The 20,128-nt window shown below is 47.4% G+C and overlaps 1 protein-coding gene across 1 annotated transcript in view; it reads right to left on the minus strand.

The window, feature by feature from the left end:
- The window catches only part of LOC126237522 (uncharacterized), a 797,357-nt gene that overhangs the window by 522,003 nt on the left and 255,226 nt on the right, over positions 1-20,128 (minus strand). The window lies entirely within an intron of this gene.

Below are 20,128 nucleotides of genomic sequence, written 5' to 3' on the forward strand. Positions count from 1 at the left end.
TTTAAAAAATGTCTTACATATATCGGGCAAAGCTACATCCGTTTCTGCACTTAGCTCCTCAATAGCAGTTTCAATTCTCGCGTAAAAACTAAAAACAGCTGCTTTGGAATTGGCGCTGTGCATCTCATTCGATTCTGAGGAAAGTATTCCACAAAGAAAGTATTATTTTTTCCTATCTTAAAGCCACACATTGCAGATCGATAATGAACTCGATTTTCTTTTCGTTATGGTCCATAGTTATTATACTTCGAACTAAAGTAGAACACCGCCGATATTTTGAAAAGCTGACAGTGATAAAGTAGTCGCTGACCACTTTGCGTTTCGTGGGTTTTAGAATGCAGTTTGCTGCGTACGAAATGTAGCTAATATATCGAAAATGTTTTTAGCGGCGGAAGGAAGATCACGTCTGTATCGATTCTCGAGCAAGCACGTGAGATATATCAGATATTCTCCGCGACGAGGTCGGCGGTTGGCCGTGACGCGCGCGGCAAACAACAGGCGCCACTGAGACACCAGCGAAGGGCACGCTGCCCGCTTCACAGTCTCCTCACAGCGAGTACCGGATATGACCGACTTCCTGAGGGGACACTAACAACTACATTAACCGAAGAGATGCATTTCGACAAAGGACAGGCGCTGGACAGTGTCGTGGCCAGGGCCACAGCAAAGACCTTAACAAGTAAGTACGACTTCGACGACCTGCCAAAAGAATAATGAGACGAAGAAGCAGACGGAGTCTTTTTATTTTTTTAGACACTGTTACAAAAATCGTTTACAGAAATTAACGGTTTATCTTCTGTAGCTCTGACTGAGAAATGACTGCCAGTTCTGCTCGTACCTCTGACTGAAAAATGACTGCCAGTTCTGCTCGTAAGTAATAATAAAAGTGTGTGCTTCTCGTACGCACATGTTGTGGGTGGCATATGGCAAAAAAGTGTCTAGGACAGGCAGTGTCACAGTAAACCACAGAACCAAAAAAGGATAAATAAAAAAGCCCAAAGCTATACAGGCACAGCCTGCTGTCTGCGCGACGAACGGTCACAGACTTTTGGCCGGCCTACGTCAGATGTTGGAGACGTGAAGTGGCTGGCGCAGCAATCTGCATGCCGAGGACGCCGCGAAAGTTCATTTACAAAGTTTCATGTATCTACGGACAAACTACAGTCACACCATTATCGCCGTCGGTCACGTCGTTTCGCCGGAAAGCCCTTACACGTCCTCCACAGAGTCCCGAGCCAGTCTCTCGCCACGCCAGCCCTCACAAAATACATTCGCGGTCGTCGATTTGCTTCGGACGAAGAGGTGCCACGCCCGAGTACATTAGTAGTTTCGCAGGCATCCGCAAACGTTTTTCGGCGAAGGCATTGACTGTCTCGTCCCACAGTGACATCAATATGTAAACAGTAATGGCGATTAGATACAAAGTAATAAACTGTTTTCCTTCGTCCTCGATTTCATTTGACGCCATTTATACAGGGTGTCTTTTGCATCAAGCTGAAACAGTTGATAGTGTATCTGCAACCGATTATATTGAGGAACCAGTCACCGGAATCTACATTTACTGCGACACGGACATGCACAGCGCACAGCACGTGACAACCACGTAAGCTTTGACAGCCAGTCTCACTGCACGTACAGCAGTTATGCCGCGCTCCGGCGAACATCCCGCGCGTCGCCTGATACTGGAGCGAGCAGCGCGCGCCCCTGGCCACCACACAGGCGCACTGTGCGCACGCACTGTGAGCCACACAGCGCCCGTGTCGCGTGATCGCAGCACGCATCGCACCCGTGCCGCGGCCACACGGCACACAGCTCGTGACGTGTCCGCGGTGAGGTGTGTCGGTGTGTACAGTGCATGACGCGCAGCTGAACGTGACACGTTGCTGTCACCAGAGGTGGCACACGTGCATTTAACGTACGGTGTTGGAAGATTTTCCCATCGTAAACCAGTACGAATGTAGAGAGAATGTCTTTCCAGCAGGGCGTTCATTCCACAGAGAGCCGGCCAATGTTCCCACCGGAGACACGTCCGGACACCAAACTTTGAGAGCACGGTGTCGGATCGCGGGGCAACGAGCCCCCCACAACCTGCCCACGAGACGCACAGTCTCGACACGTGTTACACCCCTACGGCAGTGAACGCCCGCAAGCTCTGCGATCGACTGATTCTGAGCCTCGTGTTTATTTCTGACAATGGATTATCTACCGCAGTCTTGTAGCACCGAATTTTCTACGGTTTCTATTGTTCGTGGAGGAGGCGTCATGCAACGTGACGATGTTTCCAACAGCTGCAACAGCAGAATCCTCGTGCCACCAACATCGGCGGCCGTCCGCAACGGTTTGCTGTCGACGTGTGGGCGAGATCACGGAATGGGACATCACTCGCCGCCCCCTCCCCGGTGGCCCACACTGGCCGGTCTTCTGCTGCCTCAGTTCTAGCAGACTCAACCCCTGCCCCTATCCCTTCTCGTCCGCGAGATGTTGTTTCAAACGACGGTGCACCAGCCGGCTCCGATGTTACTGTCCGAGAGCACCTGAACAACACGTAGCTTCATCGTCACATTGGAACACGAGGGCGTGTCCCGAGCAAAGCGCGGTCGCACGATGTCACACCTCTAGACTTTTTCCTCTCGTGTTATGTCGAGACGTCGGTGAATTAAGCCCCCGTAGAAATTGTCTCCTGATACCACAGACACCTCGGATCTTCGAGAGACTGTGCCAGAACTCGGTGGGCCGTTGTCACGTATGCACTGAGAGGGACGGTCGTCGCTATTCGCTGCGCTGTCGTCATGCAGTGTACGCTGTGTGTGTCCGTAGCACACTAATTACGCGTTTCCCACCTCTGGCTCTCAGTACGATCGGTTGTGGACCCACTGTCACGTGTTTCAATTTGACCCAAAAGCTTCGAGACACCCTGTATATACATCCAATCGGAATCTGGAAATTTTTAAATACAATAGATATAAACAATTTTAGTGATAACTGTAAGCGTGTTTTGTAATTGTGTCTAAAAGAAATACAAATCAGCGTATCACACGTCAATCACCCTCCTGCAAAAAAGCAATGCAGGTTTCTCCAAAATTAAACAAGTAAGGTTATGATAATTCCTCCTGACCGAAGGAAGAGAACGAGAATTATAAAGGGCTAACAACCGACTACCAGTAAACGAAATTGGAAAGTAATACCTTCCCAGGCTCCAAATATGGAAAGTTGCAAAACGAGACCGGGATTCACTACAGGATGGAATGGAAATTAAATGTTTCCAAACAGTTATCAATAGTCCTAAGTGGTCAATACGGCTGCGGAAGAGGGCTAGACAAACTGTCTGGAGTACCAAATGCAGAACTCGACAGACAACCAACTTCGTCGAGAAGACTCGGAAGATAGCACACAATAACGGAAGAGCTGGTTTTCGCAACTTTGTTTTAGCGTAACGAAGAACGAACGGTAACGGAAAACTTGCGAGGTCGAGAGAAAACACTTACGCGGCACTCGCTCTCCCTCGAGCACGTGCTGAAATTTTAGAGAGAGCTAAATCAGTTTAAATGAGAGGCTACAGTCTGATCACGAAACGAATCGGCAGGACGGCGGGGGGAGGTGGTCGCAGGTCCGAAAATACCGGCCGGTGGCTGGCTCAGGGTGGCGGCGCTATTTTGAGGAGGTTAGCGCCCACAGCGGGCTGTACTGTAGTGGCCAGCTGCAGGCCGCCGTCCTGTGTAATCCGACACACGCGCACACACACACACACACACACACACACACCGGCGTTCCGACGCGCGACACGCCACCTGCTGCGCGCTCGCAGAACCGCTGCGCTTCCTTTCCTCGTACTTATCCGGGGTGAGAAAGTATGCCGCACTTTGAAATCGGCATGCGATTCTCCATCAAAATACGAGGTGAATGCTTATCTAGCAAAAGCACATCAGGAGCATGTTGAAAACGGGACACTGCCACATCGTGCAGCACACAGGAGCTGCAGAGGAACGTGGGTCCCTCTGGACTGCCATACCAGCTGCCGCAGCTCGCTGAGTACACTGCTGCGACATCAAACCCGCATCCACCGTGGAGCTACGGTTAGAATCCTTGTCAGGTTACTTTTTTTATTTTTTAATCGTCGTTCCCTAGTTCTCGTCGTTTATAAGCTAGACACATTTTTGTCACATCACGATAGCCCATTACACGACAGACGGGTCCACGAAACTGGAGTCACGCGTCTACTAACGGAGCTGTGGACGACCGTCTAACAAGTTCGTGTAGGCGGCTCCCCGAGGGAGGAGACACAGAATGAATAGGTCGACATGCGCTTGGCGCTCTGTGAGACGGATACACGAGCTGTTGCGGCTGCTGCCGCTAGTGCGTGTGCTGCACGCTGCACGCTGCCCGCAGAGGCGTGGCTTCGGAAGTTCCACATCTGGTCTGCAGCGGCGTCACCTCACCACCGTCCCACAGTAAGTACCACCTTCCGCGCGGGACACGAACGACCTCGAGTGTCCGTCACGGGCAGCGTCGTGTACATCAAACTGCGGACCCGAGAAAGCTGCGCCGACGTTGTGCGACGTTCCACCACAGGCAACTCAAATTTAAACACCTCTAAGGCCACTTCTAGAGCTGTATCGGTCGATCACGCACGGTTCGGGCTCCGCACCCTGCGCGCTTTTGTACTTGGTTTTCAAGTACTGCAGGCCGTGGTCGCATCTGCCTTTCGACCTTACACAAATGTCGACAGCAACGTCGCGTGCACCAGATAAAACTCGAACTGAGAAAGCACGTGCAATTTTATTTCATGACGGGCAGTGTGTGACGTACGACAGTCAGCCGCGAACTCGTGGTCGGGTTGTGGCCAGAAAGGCTTCCGCAGACGTCCAACTGGCACGCCGGCAGCAGCCGCCGCTTCCGTGCTGCCTGCCACCTGCGTCTCTGGCACGCTCCTTCCTGCCTGCCGTTGCTACCGAGCGCTGGAGGGCGTCGCCAGGCGCCAGACTCCCTCCCCGTCACGCCTGGCGGAAACGACGCCCTCGGCCGCCTGCCGACGGACATCGATTCGGACATTGTGCCGATCTCTGCTTTCCTTCCGGAACAACGCGTTCGGAACTAGAATTCGAGCTGCTACCTCATGACGGTGAATCCGCCGCTTCGACCGCCTCGTGCGGCCTGTCCCGGCCAGGTGCCAGTGGTGGTTCCGGGCCTCGACAACAGGACTGCCGGAACACTCGTATCGCCTAGCTACAACATTATTGGTGTCAATACTACCCGCGCAATGCTGCACCACGATACACTTCACGCGGCTCACACAGACAAGAAGTGCGTATTGACAGTTCCCTTAACCCATTTCGATGTATCCCTTTCGTCTCCCACGCATCGGATTCTGGTACCAGTGTGGCGATCCTAGCCCGTTAAATGTTGCTTGTCGACGACGTGCAATACCTTTCGGATGCGAGAGTCACACTCTTCGGCATCCGCATTGTTAACGTCTACGCTTGTTCAGAATCGGGCAGGCAAAGGGAACGCTCTGCCTCCTTTACGGGCGCCGTCTCACCTCTTTTCGTGGAGCAGCGAGACGCACGGGTGGTGGGTGGGTGGTAGCCGCCGCGCCGTTCGCCTCGCGCACGGCTCGCCGCCACTGTCGGCCGTCTCCACTTGCTGGACACGTGGCAACACATCCGCGGTGGTCGTAACGGTTTCACGCACTACGCCTCATATCCCAGTCGCCTCGATCGCTTTTATAACTCGTGCTCGCTGGCGGGAGAAACCCGACTGGCGGAGATTTGACCTGTCGCTTTTCCCGAACGTGCACCGTCTCCCTCGATCGCCAGACGATGTGACGCGGTAGCGGTGTCTGGAAGCTGAACGTGGCCGTACTGGCGCCTCCCGGCCGTCGTATCGGCAGCTTACTCACCCGTCCGTGCTGTGGCTGTCCTGTGCAAAACCTAACCAACTCTGGGCCGTGATGGCGTAGCGCAGACACTCGAAAACTTGCAGGAGGCAATCCTCGGCCTTTTATTACCGAGTGTCGAGGGACTGCTCTGCGAGGCCGTTTTAGCCTGAACGACGTACAACAGTGAACCGCGCCAACGTACCACATACCGGAGCTCTCGCGTACCGCCACCGCTTGGTGCGAGCCTGCACTTGTGACCGTACGGCTGTGCAGGCTCCGTCGATGTACCACCTTCTAGCCGACAGGCGACGACGGCTCTGGGCCCTGATTCGCACCATAACTGATAATGAAGGCAGGCAACACCACACGCGATGTGGCTCTGGACGCGCCTTTCAGGACTGGCAAAATTACTTCGAAAACATCATGAACGTGGACACCACCACTAATAGCGTTGCGACCGCAGCATCAGAAGGAGGAGAAGAATTGTACACAGGCAATGGAGTGACAATCTCAGTGGCGGAGAATGAACGGCCGAGCATGGAAAAGGTAAGAGAAGTCATAAAAATGTTTAAGAGAGGAAAGGCACTAGGAACTGGCGGCACACCTGCAGAGATGCTGATAGAGGGGAGAGAGAGACTGCAAGGGAAAGTGTACCACCGACTCTGTTTACTTTGGATACTTCAGAATAGAAACCCAATGAGCTGCAGCAACTATGCCAACCACGTACAGCTCATAAGGTCCTGAGCACTTTGTTGCTGAAGCGGCTAACGGCGTTCGTGGAGGAGCACTTGGCGTCAGCTGGAACCCTATCTAACGAATAACGCGATTTATTCAACTGATATGAATGTAATGTAAATCGGGAAAATAATGCCCTTAATGAAACTTCCTGACAGACTAAAACTGTGTGCCGGACCAAGACTGGAACTCGGGACTTCGCAAACGTCCGGAGTTCTAGTCTGAGTCCGGCACACAGTTTTAATGAGTCGTGAAGTTTCATATCAGCGCACACTCCGCTGCAGAGTGGAAGAGCCATGTCGCTCGCCCCGGTTTATTCTCTGTTTTTCGCCTGTTTGTTCTCTCTCGCCTGTGGGTCGATGTATGTATAACTCGCCGTATGTATAACTGTATGAGCTTTAAAGTTGCAATATATTGATTGAAAGTATCTTATGTTTCCTTTCAAAAATACTTCTCCCTCCACGTGAAATTTATTTAAAGATAATAATACTGCTCTCGACTGGCTATCTGGCTTCGGCTGTTTCGCTGACGCTGAGTCCGCCATTACGTGTACTAAAGAATATTTCAGTGTTTGCCAGCTTCACTCGCAAAGGAAAATATTCCTAAGTGCTTTTATGAATTTTTATAGTCAGTTTTCAATATTAAAGTTAGTTCATGTTTTTGATTACCAAACTTATTCAGAGGTTTAACACCGCAAGGCTTATGTGAGGCTTAACCTCTGGCTTAAAATATTTTCAGTTAATTCAAAGGATTAAAAGTTAACTCAATTCTTATAGAAATAAAGTCAAAGAATTTTATGCAATTACTTCAATAATACGCAGGTTTTTGTACCATTCTTTCTCTCCGTGTAATATCAGATTAATTTGCTGGGAAAAGAAATAATTTCATGCTCTACATTATCGCCGGGTTAGTTGCAGGTTACGATACGTTGTCATTTGTTGAAGGAGAGCGTAACATTTCCAGGCAATAAACTTTTTGTCAGCGTATTGAGATTACGTGACGCTAAGTATATTTAAGACGCATTTACTCGCGCTCAAAATATACGTGGCGTTCCAAAAACAATATTCAGAGTTTAAACTGCTATGATACATTGTCTTCGCTGCAGGTTGCGCGCATTTCAAACCACACGTAGCGATCTCGACTGACTTATACGAAATAACTAAATTAATTCTACACCACAACAGTTACGCAGAAAGGAGGTAACGCTACAAACGACAAAGGTTTAGAAATACAAAATCAGTGTAAGACCAACTACATATACTAAGACGTGTCAAACAGATAGGAATTTCGCAGAGATGTTCGCTGCCTTTTGGTAAGCTTCCAAAAAGCAACAGCCAAGCAATATGGCTACAACTGGAAGGAGCCCAAGTTCTCAGAAAACTAGTAAAATGTAACACAAGCATGTATACAAGAGAGAACGTGCACGGTGAAAGTGAACTGGAGGGAGTCACAAGTCCGAGGCGAGGACTGGAGGGTGACAGCAAGACTGCCTCTTCCCCCCTCTGTTTCATCTGCCCTGGAAGGAGCACTGAAAAGGGTAAAAGGCCTGGAGGCAGGAATTCAGCTGGGTAGAAGAATCAATACTCTGGCTTATGCAGATGATGTAGTTTTATTAGCACAGAACGAGAAAGGTCTGATTCAGAAGGCAAGACCGTCAATCGAAGAGGGAACGAGAGCAGGCCCGAAGATGGTGACGGGTAAGACCAAAAAACCTCGCAGTGAGCAGGGAAACCGATGACACGCTTTAGAAGTGATTGTAAAATCTCAGAAAAGGGAAAAACAGATATCGTAGGAAAGTGATCAGTGATGATATAGACTAGGAAATAATGCCAAGAATTCAAACAAGAAACAGGTCAAAATTTGCACTCGGAAAGTTGCTTAAGTCTCGGCTTCTACGGAGAATCACGAAGATTAGGATGTGCCGGATTGCACTACAACCTGTGATACTCTAGGCAGCAGAGACCTGGATTCTAAAGCAAAAGAGTTGAAAGGAAACTACTGAAAATCGATAATGCTGTTCTGAGACAGATTTTTGGAGCAGGGAAGGATAGAGTCGTAATGCGTGGTGGGAGAAGACGTCGCAGGTAACACACGGAGGGGAGGACAACGGCTGACACGGGCTGAAGGGATCAGAGGAGATAGGAGTCCGACGGGAACAGCAGGAAGGAAAAACACGCGAAGCGAAGAAGGTGGGGGGAGCTCACGGCGAAGTCAGACTGTGGGCTGTGTGGCTATCCTAATAAGTAAGCAAGCAAGCGTATTCGTCCAGTATTTGAGGACGAGAGCTCTCAGCGATTTACAACAAATTTTAAAAATAATTTCAAAACTATTCCAAGTTTACATTGTTAACGTCAGATATTTAAGACATTAACTCATTTGTAAAGTAATATCACGTCTGAGACTGTTTTATACGTGGGAGTATGAAAAGCTTGTAAGGATGTTGCAGGGTAGATGGTGCTGAGAAAATATTGTTAAGAAAAAAATTCCATTCGTTGCGGCGTTTCTGAGTTAATCAGCATCGAGGCAGCCAATCAGGTCGTTGCGAAGGGCAAATTCGAGGGGTTCGCCAGAGATGGTGGCGCCAGATGCGGTCGCCGTCTGACTTTCTAAAATCCAACCTGAGCCAGCCGAAAGTGCGGAACCATCGCGCGCCACCACGTGTGCTACGAGAACTGCCCACACTCATTCTGTCGGGCACGCCGCTTGAATTTTCGCGCACAACGATCTGATTGACCAACTCCAATGCTAACCGACTTGAAAACAGCGTAACGGACCGAATTTTTTAAGTTGATTTGAAAATAACACGCCAGTGTATGTTGGCAAGATGTGCATTTCCCCCTTCCTTTTTGCTATGAGTTTTTAATGTACAATTTTAAATTTGAAATATTCAATTAATCATTTGCAAGTGCACATTTGGTATTTTGTGGTAGTCTCTTGCCAAATGAAGTAATGTTAAATCTTTACGCTGGCCGAAGTGGCCGTGCGGTTAAAGGCGCTGCAGTCCGGAACCGCAAGACCGCTACGGTCGCAGGTTCGAATCCTGCCTCGGGCATGGATGTTTGTGATGTCCTTAGGTTAGTTAGGTTTAACTAGTTCTAAGTTCTAGGGGACTAATGACCTCAGCAGTTGAGTCCCATAGTGCTCAGAGCCATTTCTTTTAAATCTTTACGTGACACATGTACATAGAGGGCGTTCCCAGCCCCTGTCACACCGAGGTCTGCTGTACAGGTGAATGTAAACAGCGGCCTCAGTTATTGTGATCGTTTCATAGGTTCTGTTTCTGCAAATAACTAGATACCAGTGCCTACGACCTTTAATTTGTACGCTAAAGGTATGCTCTAAACAACAGCTGGTTTATACTCAGGTGTATTTGTGGTCTTTTGTTTCTTATTCACTGATCGCTATGTGCAATGTTTAACTTCCAGCACTGAAGCTGATCATTATGTGATCAAAAATCGATTTCACTGTTAATAAATCATCAAAATTACGGCCAATGCTGACCTTCCTTCTAATTCTCTTAATAGTTATTTCTCGGCGCAAACTACCCTGCAGCAACAGCCTTACAAGCTTCCCCGGCTGTTCCCGGCTGCCCTGCCTGTACACAGGGGTGGTCCGCTTGAACTCTTCACAACACTCACATCTCTGGAACAGCAACAGGTACTGAAAAACATTTTTACGTGTACGAATGGAACGCAGAGGCTTGTGACAGTAAATACTGTATGTAATACTTTGGGAAACGTACGCAAATATTATTTTCAACGTTTATTTTAATGGACATCCCGTTTTATTTCTTACACAATCAATAACACGAAAAACCAAAAAAATTATGGCGTTGGTTGCATCGCAATACGTCAATTATATCCCGAGAAAATGCAAAGTGAAGCCGACACTTGAAATAAACGAAATGGACGGCTGTTGCACGTCCCTAGGTGCAAGCGTGAATCGCACGTTGTTCGTAAGCGCGATGTCATTGACGTACTACGATGAGACAAGCGCTCTACTTGTTGCCATTTATACTGTTATTAAGTTCAAAATTGTTCAAATGTGTGTGAATCCCTAAGGGAGCAAACTGCTGAGGTCATCGGTCCCTAGACTTACACACAACTTAAACTAACTTATGCTAAGAACGACACACACACACACACACACACACACACACACACACACACACACACACACACATCGTGCCCGGGGGAGGACTCGAACCTCAGGCGGGAGTGGCCGCGCAGCTAGTGAGACGGGACGGCGCCTCTAGCTGCGCGGCCACTGCGGCCGGCTGTTATTGACTGGAATCAGTGCAGATGTCCAGTCACACACGATGAAGAATTAGGAAGCGGTTTACTCGTTCGTGCCTCATTGATCTTCTACAGTACTAGCACGGACACAATGGTAATGACAAACCGAATATCACAGTCCAGATTTACGGTAATTATAGGCACACCAACGATGTAACAGAGGAGTAAATGTCGGTTGTGTGTAGTTGTGTGACTGGACATTTGTATTGTTTCCAGTCTACCTAATGTAAATAGTAACAAGTACAGCGTATGTTGCATCGTAGTACTGCAATTACATCGCGATTACGCTTGCATCTCGGGATGTCCAATAGCGGCACGTTTCTTTTATTTCAAGCGTCAACTTCACTTTGCGCTTTCTCGGGATGTAATTGACGTATTGCGACGCACCAACGGCATTCTTGTTGTGGTTTTTCGTGTTATTGGCTGAGTAAGAAATAATAAGGGATGTCCATTAAAAAAAGTTGAAAATAATATTTGCTTACGTTTCAGGAATTGGCATAGTATTTACTTTCATAAGACTCGTATTACATTCATATTCAATATGTATTGTTGTTCCAGAGATAATTATGCTGAAACCTTAAAGTGGTTTCCGGGGGGGAGTTGAGTGACAGTAATGACGACCTGTTTTGCCTGCTGCCTACGTGATAACCTCCAGTGAGTGTGTCGCGGCAGTGGCGATGGCGCGACGTGTTTGCGGGGCTGTGCCATGCTGTGTTGGAGCGCGCTGAGGTCTGCCCGCTCGCTCAGTGAGCTGCCAGCTCAGCTGCTCGCACCGAATGGATACCTGGCCGTGGCCGGGGGCCGGGGGCCGGGGGCGGCGCCGGGCCGGTGTCTGCCTCCGTATCTGCCGGAAGGGAAGCGGCGCTCCCCCCCCCCCCCCCCCCCCCCCGCCGAGGACCACATGCCTCGGAGAGAGAGAGCGAGCGCCGCGCCGCGCAGCCCTGCCCTAGAAAACACGGTCTGTCCCCCCTCCCCTCAGCCTGACGTGTGGACCAGCGTTTCTAACAACTACCATTTTAGATACTAAAACGCGACAACCGCGAAACTTATCCCCAATGTGCTACGAGACTTTACATTAGTACTGTATCTCCTGTTTGCGTGCGTGTCTTTCTGCGTCTCTTGCCCTGATCTCATTTTGTGGGTTTACTCCAATCGGAAAATGGAGGTCTCGGAATTTTTAGATTTATGTACCTCAAATTATTTTGCCGGTCAGGCAGTTAAACTCGTCACGTACGTTTCGTCATTCAGGTTCACTCTGCCACGCGTAAATTAAGTCGCAAATATAATTGGTTGTTAAGTAACAAATATTTCGTTACGAAATTCATACTGCTCTGTCGCCATTATTTGATAACGTGATCGCAGTGAAATAGGACTACTCAAATGGTGTTCATGTACACGTGTTGCTCCGATCAAATACGCATACGGTTACAATTATTTTGTTATGTTTTAACCATTTCGTCGAAACTACGCATTTGCATTTCGGTGTCGTGTGTGCCAGTTCGCGTTCACAGGTGAGTGTGAGCCGGAGCCGTAGCAGTCACTGCCCTGGGTGCCTAGTGTCGTTTTCGTGTAAACTGAGCGTTTATCTACGTCTGGTGGAAATTGACTGAAACACGAGGAATCCCTATGCGAACATTCGATAAATTCTCAACTGCCAAGATCACTAAGATCATTTACTCACGTAGATGATCGGTTTCGGCACTTCTCTGTTGCCATCTTCGGATCTGCAAAAGATGGGAGCAAAAACGATGTGTTTACATCATTACGTAATCTCCTCCACGAGGAGGACGCAATCATAGCATTTTCGGTCCCATCTTTTGCAGATAGGTAATGTAAACGAATAAATGAATTTACCGATCTCGACAGTTGAGAACTTGTTCAGTGTGGATAATACTGCAGATCGGCGCGACGCTGACGACGTCAGAAGTGTACGATCCAGATACGTAAGGTGAGGCACCGGCGCGCCACTCGACCACTTCACAGCTGCTCAGCAGGTCTCTGCCGGAAGCTCGCGACCAGCTGACCAGTTGACGCGGCTTCAGACCAGAGAGTATTTTAGCAATGGGTATCGCCGCAAGAGCACGGATTCGTGCCCACTCAAAAGACCAGCACCCATACCGTCGAACCACAAACAGAGAGAGACAAACGACGCGAAAACAACACGGGGGGCAAAATATCGAAGATAAGCAAATCACAAAAACACCACGCACTTACTACGAACACACACAGAGGGAAACATCTTGAAAAACGTATGGCTTCTCCACAGTGTAAAAGACAGAAAACATATTACAATCACTCGTCATGCCATCACGTGCGAATCTTCGCTAGCACACCCTCACGAGTTGCTCGGTCGCCTGATCGTGAAAGGTGTCCCCCATCCGCCCACAGTAGACCATTTGCTCAAGCCAGCGGCGGCTGGCAGCCTGCTTCTCCAGAGCAGCGCCGAGGCGGCTGCTGGCACACGCACACGCACACGCACACGCACACGCACGCACACACAAACACTCCCCTAAGCTGTAAGACACGCGAGATACATCCGATGGCGAGATTCAGACCGTAACCACTTCTAAAGTCAGATGTCGAGCACAGTTGCGTCATCTAAATCCGTTGTGTATTGCGGAACAATGACAACATTAACCTAGATGCAGAACAGAAAATCCGGAGGCACACGTTTCTGTACCGTCATACACATAATTTTCGGTACGGCCTATTTCAATCAGGTGTATCTACGGTGTTCTATTTTACAAACGCGTTGTTTGTGTGTAATACCGAACGTGAAACGTAAGACAGTGCACCTGGTGAGTGGAACCTGCAGAGGGTGCAGTGAAATGTGAGTGATGGGGAGCAGCTGAACTTCCTTCCTTCCTTCCTTTCTCACCACTGCTGCACAACATCCGTGGGAGACGCGAACCGCGTACCCGCCCTCACAGTGGCGCCTCTTCTGATAGCTTTCTTTCCTTCTCCGTGGACGCGCTTACCTGGAAGAAAAAAAAAAAACGTGCTTTCAATAACAGAAGTACAGAACATACTTTCGACCTGTGAAATTATTCACAAAAGACATTTCAAACATAGAAATTCAGAGGAACATTGGAGCTTGCACGTTGCAAACTTGAGGCAGATTGGGCATAGTCGATATCGTGATGTTATACATACATACAAAATCTGGGTGATGTAATATATTTCCGTTACACTTTTTTTTCATCGTATACATTTGTGTGAGGCGTATATTATCCACTGTTGTAGATGTTGCTATAGATCAAGAGGGCGAGATTGTAGTAGCGGTATGCGTCGACAATGACCAGGAGTGGTCACTTCCATCTGGTATGAATTTTTCATATAATTTTTTTTTTTCGGAGCCATGCATAATCAGTATCTCGCTGTAGGCAAATTCAGTACAAATTTTGTTGTTCTTGTTGTTTCTTATAATCAATATCTTTTTGTAGACGACTTGCATGAGACGGATCGGTGGCCCCAAATCAACAGTTCTGGTGAGGGTGAAATACCGGAGGAGGAGGAGTATGATAGGCTGAATGCTGAAAGGCAGTGTGACCTCTCCCTTCTACAACAGGAGATGGAGATACTTGATTGGGTGGAAGAACTACCAGGAACAAAGACTGAACTGCCCAATTCTGCGACCCAGGGTGAAAAAAGTGATTATAATGTCATCGTCATCGTCATCGTTAGAGCATATAATCGTTATCCTGGAATGCTGATGTACTTAACTGTTTTTACTTAACAGCACATATTTAAAAAATCTTGAGCATTCTACTTAATTTTTTGTGCTATTCGTATGTTACGGAGGTGCCACCAACACCGACACAACAGTTTACTGTGGCACGTGTATTTAAAGTGGCGCCAGCCGCGGTGGCCGAGGGTTCTAGGCTATGCAGTCTTGAAACCGTGCGACTGCTACGGTCGCAGGTTCGAATCCTGGCTCGGGCACGGATGTGTGTGATGTCCTTAGGTTAGTTAGGTTTAAGTAGTTGTAAGTTCTAGGGGACTGATGACTGGCGCCGCTCGTCACCCCCGCGCCGCCGCACACCCTCTGGCACCCCCCAGGCTGGCGAGCGCGCCCCGCACAGCTCGCCGCCGCCACTTTCCCCTATTCTGGCTGCTCGCCCTCGCCAGCAGCAAAGGTACGTGTGCGTCCCCAGCGCCGTCATCCACCGGGTGGACGCAGTCGTCTCCCAGCTGTAGTGTCAGCCCGTGGGCAGCGCTACTGCTCTATCCTGCGCTCGTAGTGAAGGACATCAGATTAGCGGCGTCATGACCCCTCTAGAACACTCGGCGGTTGCTAGGGTCTTTGACGGGCGTGTCTTGTTTACTAAAATTGAGAATCCAGTCGGGGGTTGTCACAACTCAGTCAGGTTTCTAGAAGCATGCGTCCCAGTGCCGGACGCAGAGCCCTAGACGATTTAAGATACAATGCCATTAAGTGTAATGCAGTACTCTGGTGCGAGTTGACTCAACCTCCTAAAGAGCAGGCCGCTGCTAAGAAGAGGAGCCTGCACTACATCTGGGGTGATAATGGCGTCTTATCTCGGAGTACATCAATCGCCGAGCGGTATTGTGAATCCGCCTCGGGTGCTGTACTGAAAGTACGAGTGTCAGCTAAAGCACTCGGCCAAATACCACACCTCGATATTCGTATTCGTGTCTGTGAGGGTCCAACTGTATCAGACTCCCTGAGGATATTAAGAACAAGCAGGTTTTTTTCTTAACGTTCAAAATGAAAAGAATAATGCTTTTTAATGGTGAATCTTCACTTGCGAAAGAAATTACCATTTTAGATGCCATCTCGAGCGCACGACAGCAAACAATTTTCCAAAGAAAAAAATCTGCGAAGGTTATAATTTTGATGGTATCAAGTTCCCTGTAAAGATTCACAACATACAAAAATTGGAGGCACAAAATCCCGGAATATCAGTTCAAGTTTATGTCCTGAAGAAGAAGCAGAAAACCGACCCAGATGAGAAGAACAACCATACTGTAGTTGAACCACTCCATTTTTAGAAATATGTGGGTGAGCGTGACGTTCACGTAAACATACGTTCTTCTCTGAAGGTGGTAATCGGCATTTTGTGTGGGTCACAGACATATTCCGCCTCTTTAACAGCCAATTGCCGAAATATGAACATAAAAGACACATCTGCTTCTTCAGGTGTCTAAATACTTTTTTGGAAGAAAAGTATTTAAAAAAGTACCTCGAGGACTGTGAATCCAAGGAACCATTACGTGTTTTCCTGCCTACATAACAAAACAAGTTCATTAAATTCAAGAATACTCACCACCGGGAACGATGTCCATTTATTATATACGCAGACATCGAATATCTCCCTGCCCCTATCACCCGCTGTGAAGGAAGTTTCCTTAGCATCACATACCATCTTCACGCAAAACCACGTACCGTATGTGGCGGCGAACCAAGTTGCATGTTCATATGATTCAAGTCTTAACTACTATGTACCTTATTTTAGGGATAATCCTGCAGTTTGGTTGCTCACTGAGCTTCAGAAACTCTCATGCGATGTTGATAGGGTTTACAGCACCAGCAAGACCGTGACCCAACCGGAGGACTATAAAAAATTACACAGTGTCCTAGATGCTACCCCAGGCAGGTGAAAAAATGAATGTGCGCTATGGAAAATGCTGAATGCGAAAATGAGGATTTGGCCCTGTTGAAGCAGATCTTAGGATCTCTTAATGGTGATATTATTTCCTCCTTGTTGCTCTTTAACATATCAATTACATATACGAGTCATTAAGGGAACTAGTAACTACAAAATGATAAATGTTGACTCTGATCATACATTTATTGTAGATTAAAACCCCTTTTATATATTACAAATATTTATATATCAATGGCCAATGGACATAAAGAGATACAAATGAATTTCCTAACTAATATTACTGATCAATTGCCCAAATCTTCCCCCATTTCATGGCTACGCGATCTAATACAGATAACGTGAGATGACTGACATCATCTACGTACCAAACACTAGACGACAATACTTTCAAAGATTATCTACAGTGGAAATAAAACATACATGATCACAGCTGTTTAGCTTTATAGCCCTAATAACTCTAAGTAGGTAGCAATATCACCATATGTACTGCGTCCGGTGCATCAGAGTCATCATTCTCGTATACAACAGCGACGATGCAAGAACTCCAACCATAAATAAAAACTCTTTTAAACACTAGGATGGCAGAAGGTGGTCCTCGACTAGTATGATCTAATACACCTCTACTAGTATGGGCAATCATTTATTACGCCGTTTTATAATAAAGACACTCCATCATCTTTCATGCAAGAAGCGTTGACAACAATTTAAAAGGTGTATGCGAAAATGTCAGTCTTCTTTAAATATTCATATATATGATGTACAACTTACCAAATGATACCCAATCCCGGTTTTAAATCACGGTAAAGTATGTAGATGAGTGCTTGTAAGGTGCGAAATTATAGCCACCTAACAAATAATGTCAACTGCCATATTTGTGGTCTCTCGTTAGATACAAAAGCTAAAGCTCCTCATAGGGGGCCCTATCATCTTACGCAGTGCATCTCAAAATGCATGCAATTTGTAATATCAGTTACCTCAATAGATACCCGTTTTATTGCACAATTTAAATGGGTATGACACTCACTATCTTGCTGACCAATTGGCTAATTTCAGTCAGTAGAAAAAGCAGGTCAGTACCCTGCCTGAGGGAGTTGAGATGTATATTTCATTCTCCAAAAACCACGCTCCGCTTGCTTGTTTTATGCAGGTGTCACTCCAGAAACTCGCTGAAACTTTATCTCGGGAGGATCAACATATCACCCGATCTGCATACCCTGACGAGGAAAAGTTTCAGCTTGTGACTAGGAAAGGGGTTTTCCGTTATGAGTATCTGGATAGTAAGGCGAAACTCGACGAAAGCAGGCTATTCGACATACCTGCATTTACCTGTGCTCTCACAGGGGACGCCATGACTAGTGCTGATTATGAGTGTGCCATGAATGTCTGGCAGGAATCCAACATTCCCAGTTTGGGTGGATATGCAAGACTATACATGGACATTTGGACCTCGCCTTTTATTACACGGCACCTGGGTTGACCTGGGACGCAATCCTCAAGAAACAAAGTGCAGCATCAGACTTTTGACTGGTGCCGATATGCTCCTTTTCTTTGAGCTTGGGATTCGTGGGGGACTTTGCCAGAGTGTCCGTAGTCACGCCAAGGCAAATAATCCACGTACGGGTGCGGGATTCAACGCATCTCTCGATTCAAGGTACGTTCTATATTTGGATGTGAATAACTTACATGATGCAGCCACTGCCAGTTGGTAGGTATCAATGTGTGCTCGGAAACAAATTAGAGGGATTAGGTGGAAAAATATGCCGTCTTGTGGCCGATTCTGATGTAGGGTATTTGGTGGAGGCAGCCCTCGTATTCCCTGTTAGTATGTGTGAATGACAAGCAACTTGCCATTTTATCGAGAGCAACATGTTCTGTAAGGAAGCACTATCCCTTAACTGATGACCACTGTTGGACACAAGCAGAGGTACGTAGTCTCTAACACTGTCCCAGCTTAGGGACTGACCTAGGTACAGTCACGCGGGCGACCTCGTTAAACCGGTCCCCCTGATTGCTGGGATATACTGAATTAAATACCGAAAACGAGGGCGGCCGCGACTATTTATTCTGAAAACGATTTTTTATAACTTAATGAGTAATTCTATTTTCGGTGAAGCCATGAAGAACGTAAGATATGAACGCGATATTTTGATTAGAGCCGAACGGGAGGGGCGTTGGGGCATAAGAGTGTGCACTGCCAGACCAAATTTTGAGTGGGACACTATTTTCAACGAGAGCTTTGTTGCTGTGGGGATGTCTAAGGTTTTGGTAGAGTTTACGAAGCCAATCTATTTGGGTATTTGTATACTGGACTACTCCAAACTCCACAAGTACTCCTTCCAAAACGAGTTTGCTCAAACTCATCTCGAGGAACCAAAGTTCTTTTATATGGGTACAGATAGCTCCATCTACTGGATGAAGAACTGCGATCCATATGAAGTAATTAGGTGTCACGGTAATGAATTGGACACACCGGGATACACAGCCGATAATCCTTATGGCAATCTTCCTCAGAACAAGTTGGTTATTGGCTTAATGAAAGTTGAGGTGGATGGATGGCCAGTGCTGGAATTTGTAGGTCTAAGGTCCAAAATGTATGCATATCGTTCAATAGATGGAGCCACCCAGATGCGGGCTAATGGTGTGAGGCATACGGCATCACGTGTCCTCACGGTCGCAGACTACTTGCAGTGCCTGTACGGTGTAGTTCGTGGTGCTTCGCCGCAACCTCCGCATTTGGTACAGCAAACTAGTATTCGATCGCAAGGTCACAAGATGTACGGTGTGCTGCGATCTAAAGCCGGATTGTCACCTCATGACGATAGAAGAGCCATTTGTGATGACGAGATCGAAGCCCTCCCGTACGCACACTGTTTGCTTGAAGCACGACAGGAGGTGGGGCCTCCGACAGTGTGAATGAGGGGGGGGGAGGGAGTGGGTGGCTGAGAGCTTGTGCCGAATAGTGGGGCCCTTTTATCATGGTGTAGGTATTGTATGTGTCTGATGTGACTGCATGTGTGAGTGGAGTGCTTGTTAGTGCATTTGCGTGTGGATATCCGCGTAAATATGGATGACTGTCTGTAAATAGATTCAGTTTACTGTTTTTCTGAGTAACTAGCATAATACCTACGCATCAATATATATGCAGCATGTATAGGAAAAAAATTATAAAAAAGTAAAAAGTGTGCAATATAAGGGTGAACCGTGAATTTACTCTCAAAATCTTTTCTTAAAGAATTTACTTTATTTACTAGCGATTCATCAAGAACAATAACACATTTAAGCGTGGAAGTAGTTGCCACGGAGTAACTGATGAAAATAAAATTACCTTTAACAAATGGGAATTTTATTCATAAAAGCCTTTTCAAATCAGATTTAAAATTTATAAGCAGAAAAGCACCCTCGAAATATCAAGTTACAATTTTATTTAGAGGCAGAAAGAACAATATTGACAGTATGAGCATTCGGGCTGAAAAGCTTGCCGCTCCCTTTCAACACGGCCGTTGTCACGAGCGCTCACAACAGCCTCTGAAAGACTACACTGGTGCAAATCTGCAACACACCAGATTACTTTAAACTAAAAATTTTAACAACTC

This window comes from Schistocerca nitens, chromosome 2 (assembly GCF_023898315.1).
Source record: "Schistocerca nitens isolate TAMUIC-IGC-003100 chromosome 2, iqSchNite1.1, whole genome shotgun sequence".
NCBI lineage: Eukaryota > Metazoa > Arthropoda > Insecta > Orthoptera > Acrididae > Schistocerca > Schistocerca nitens.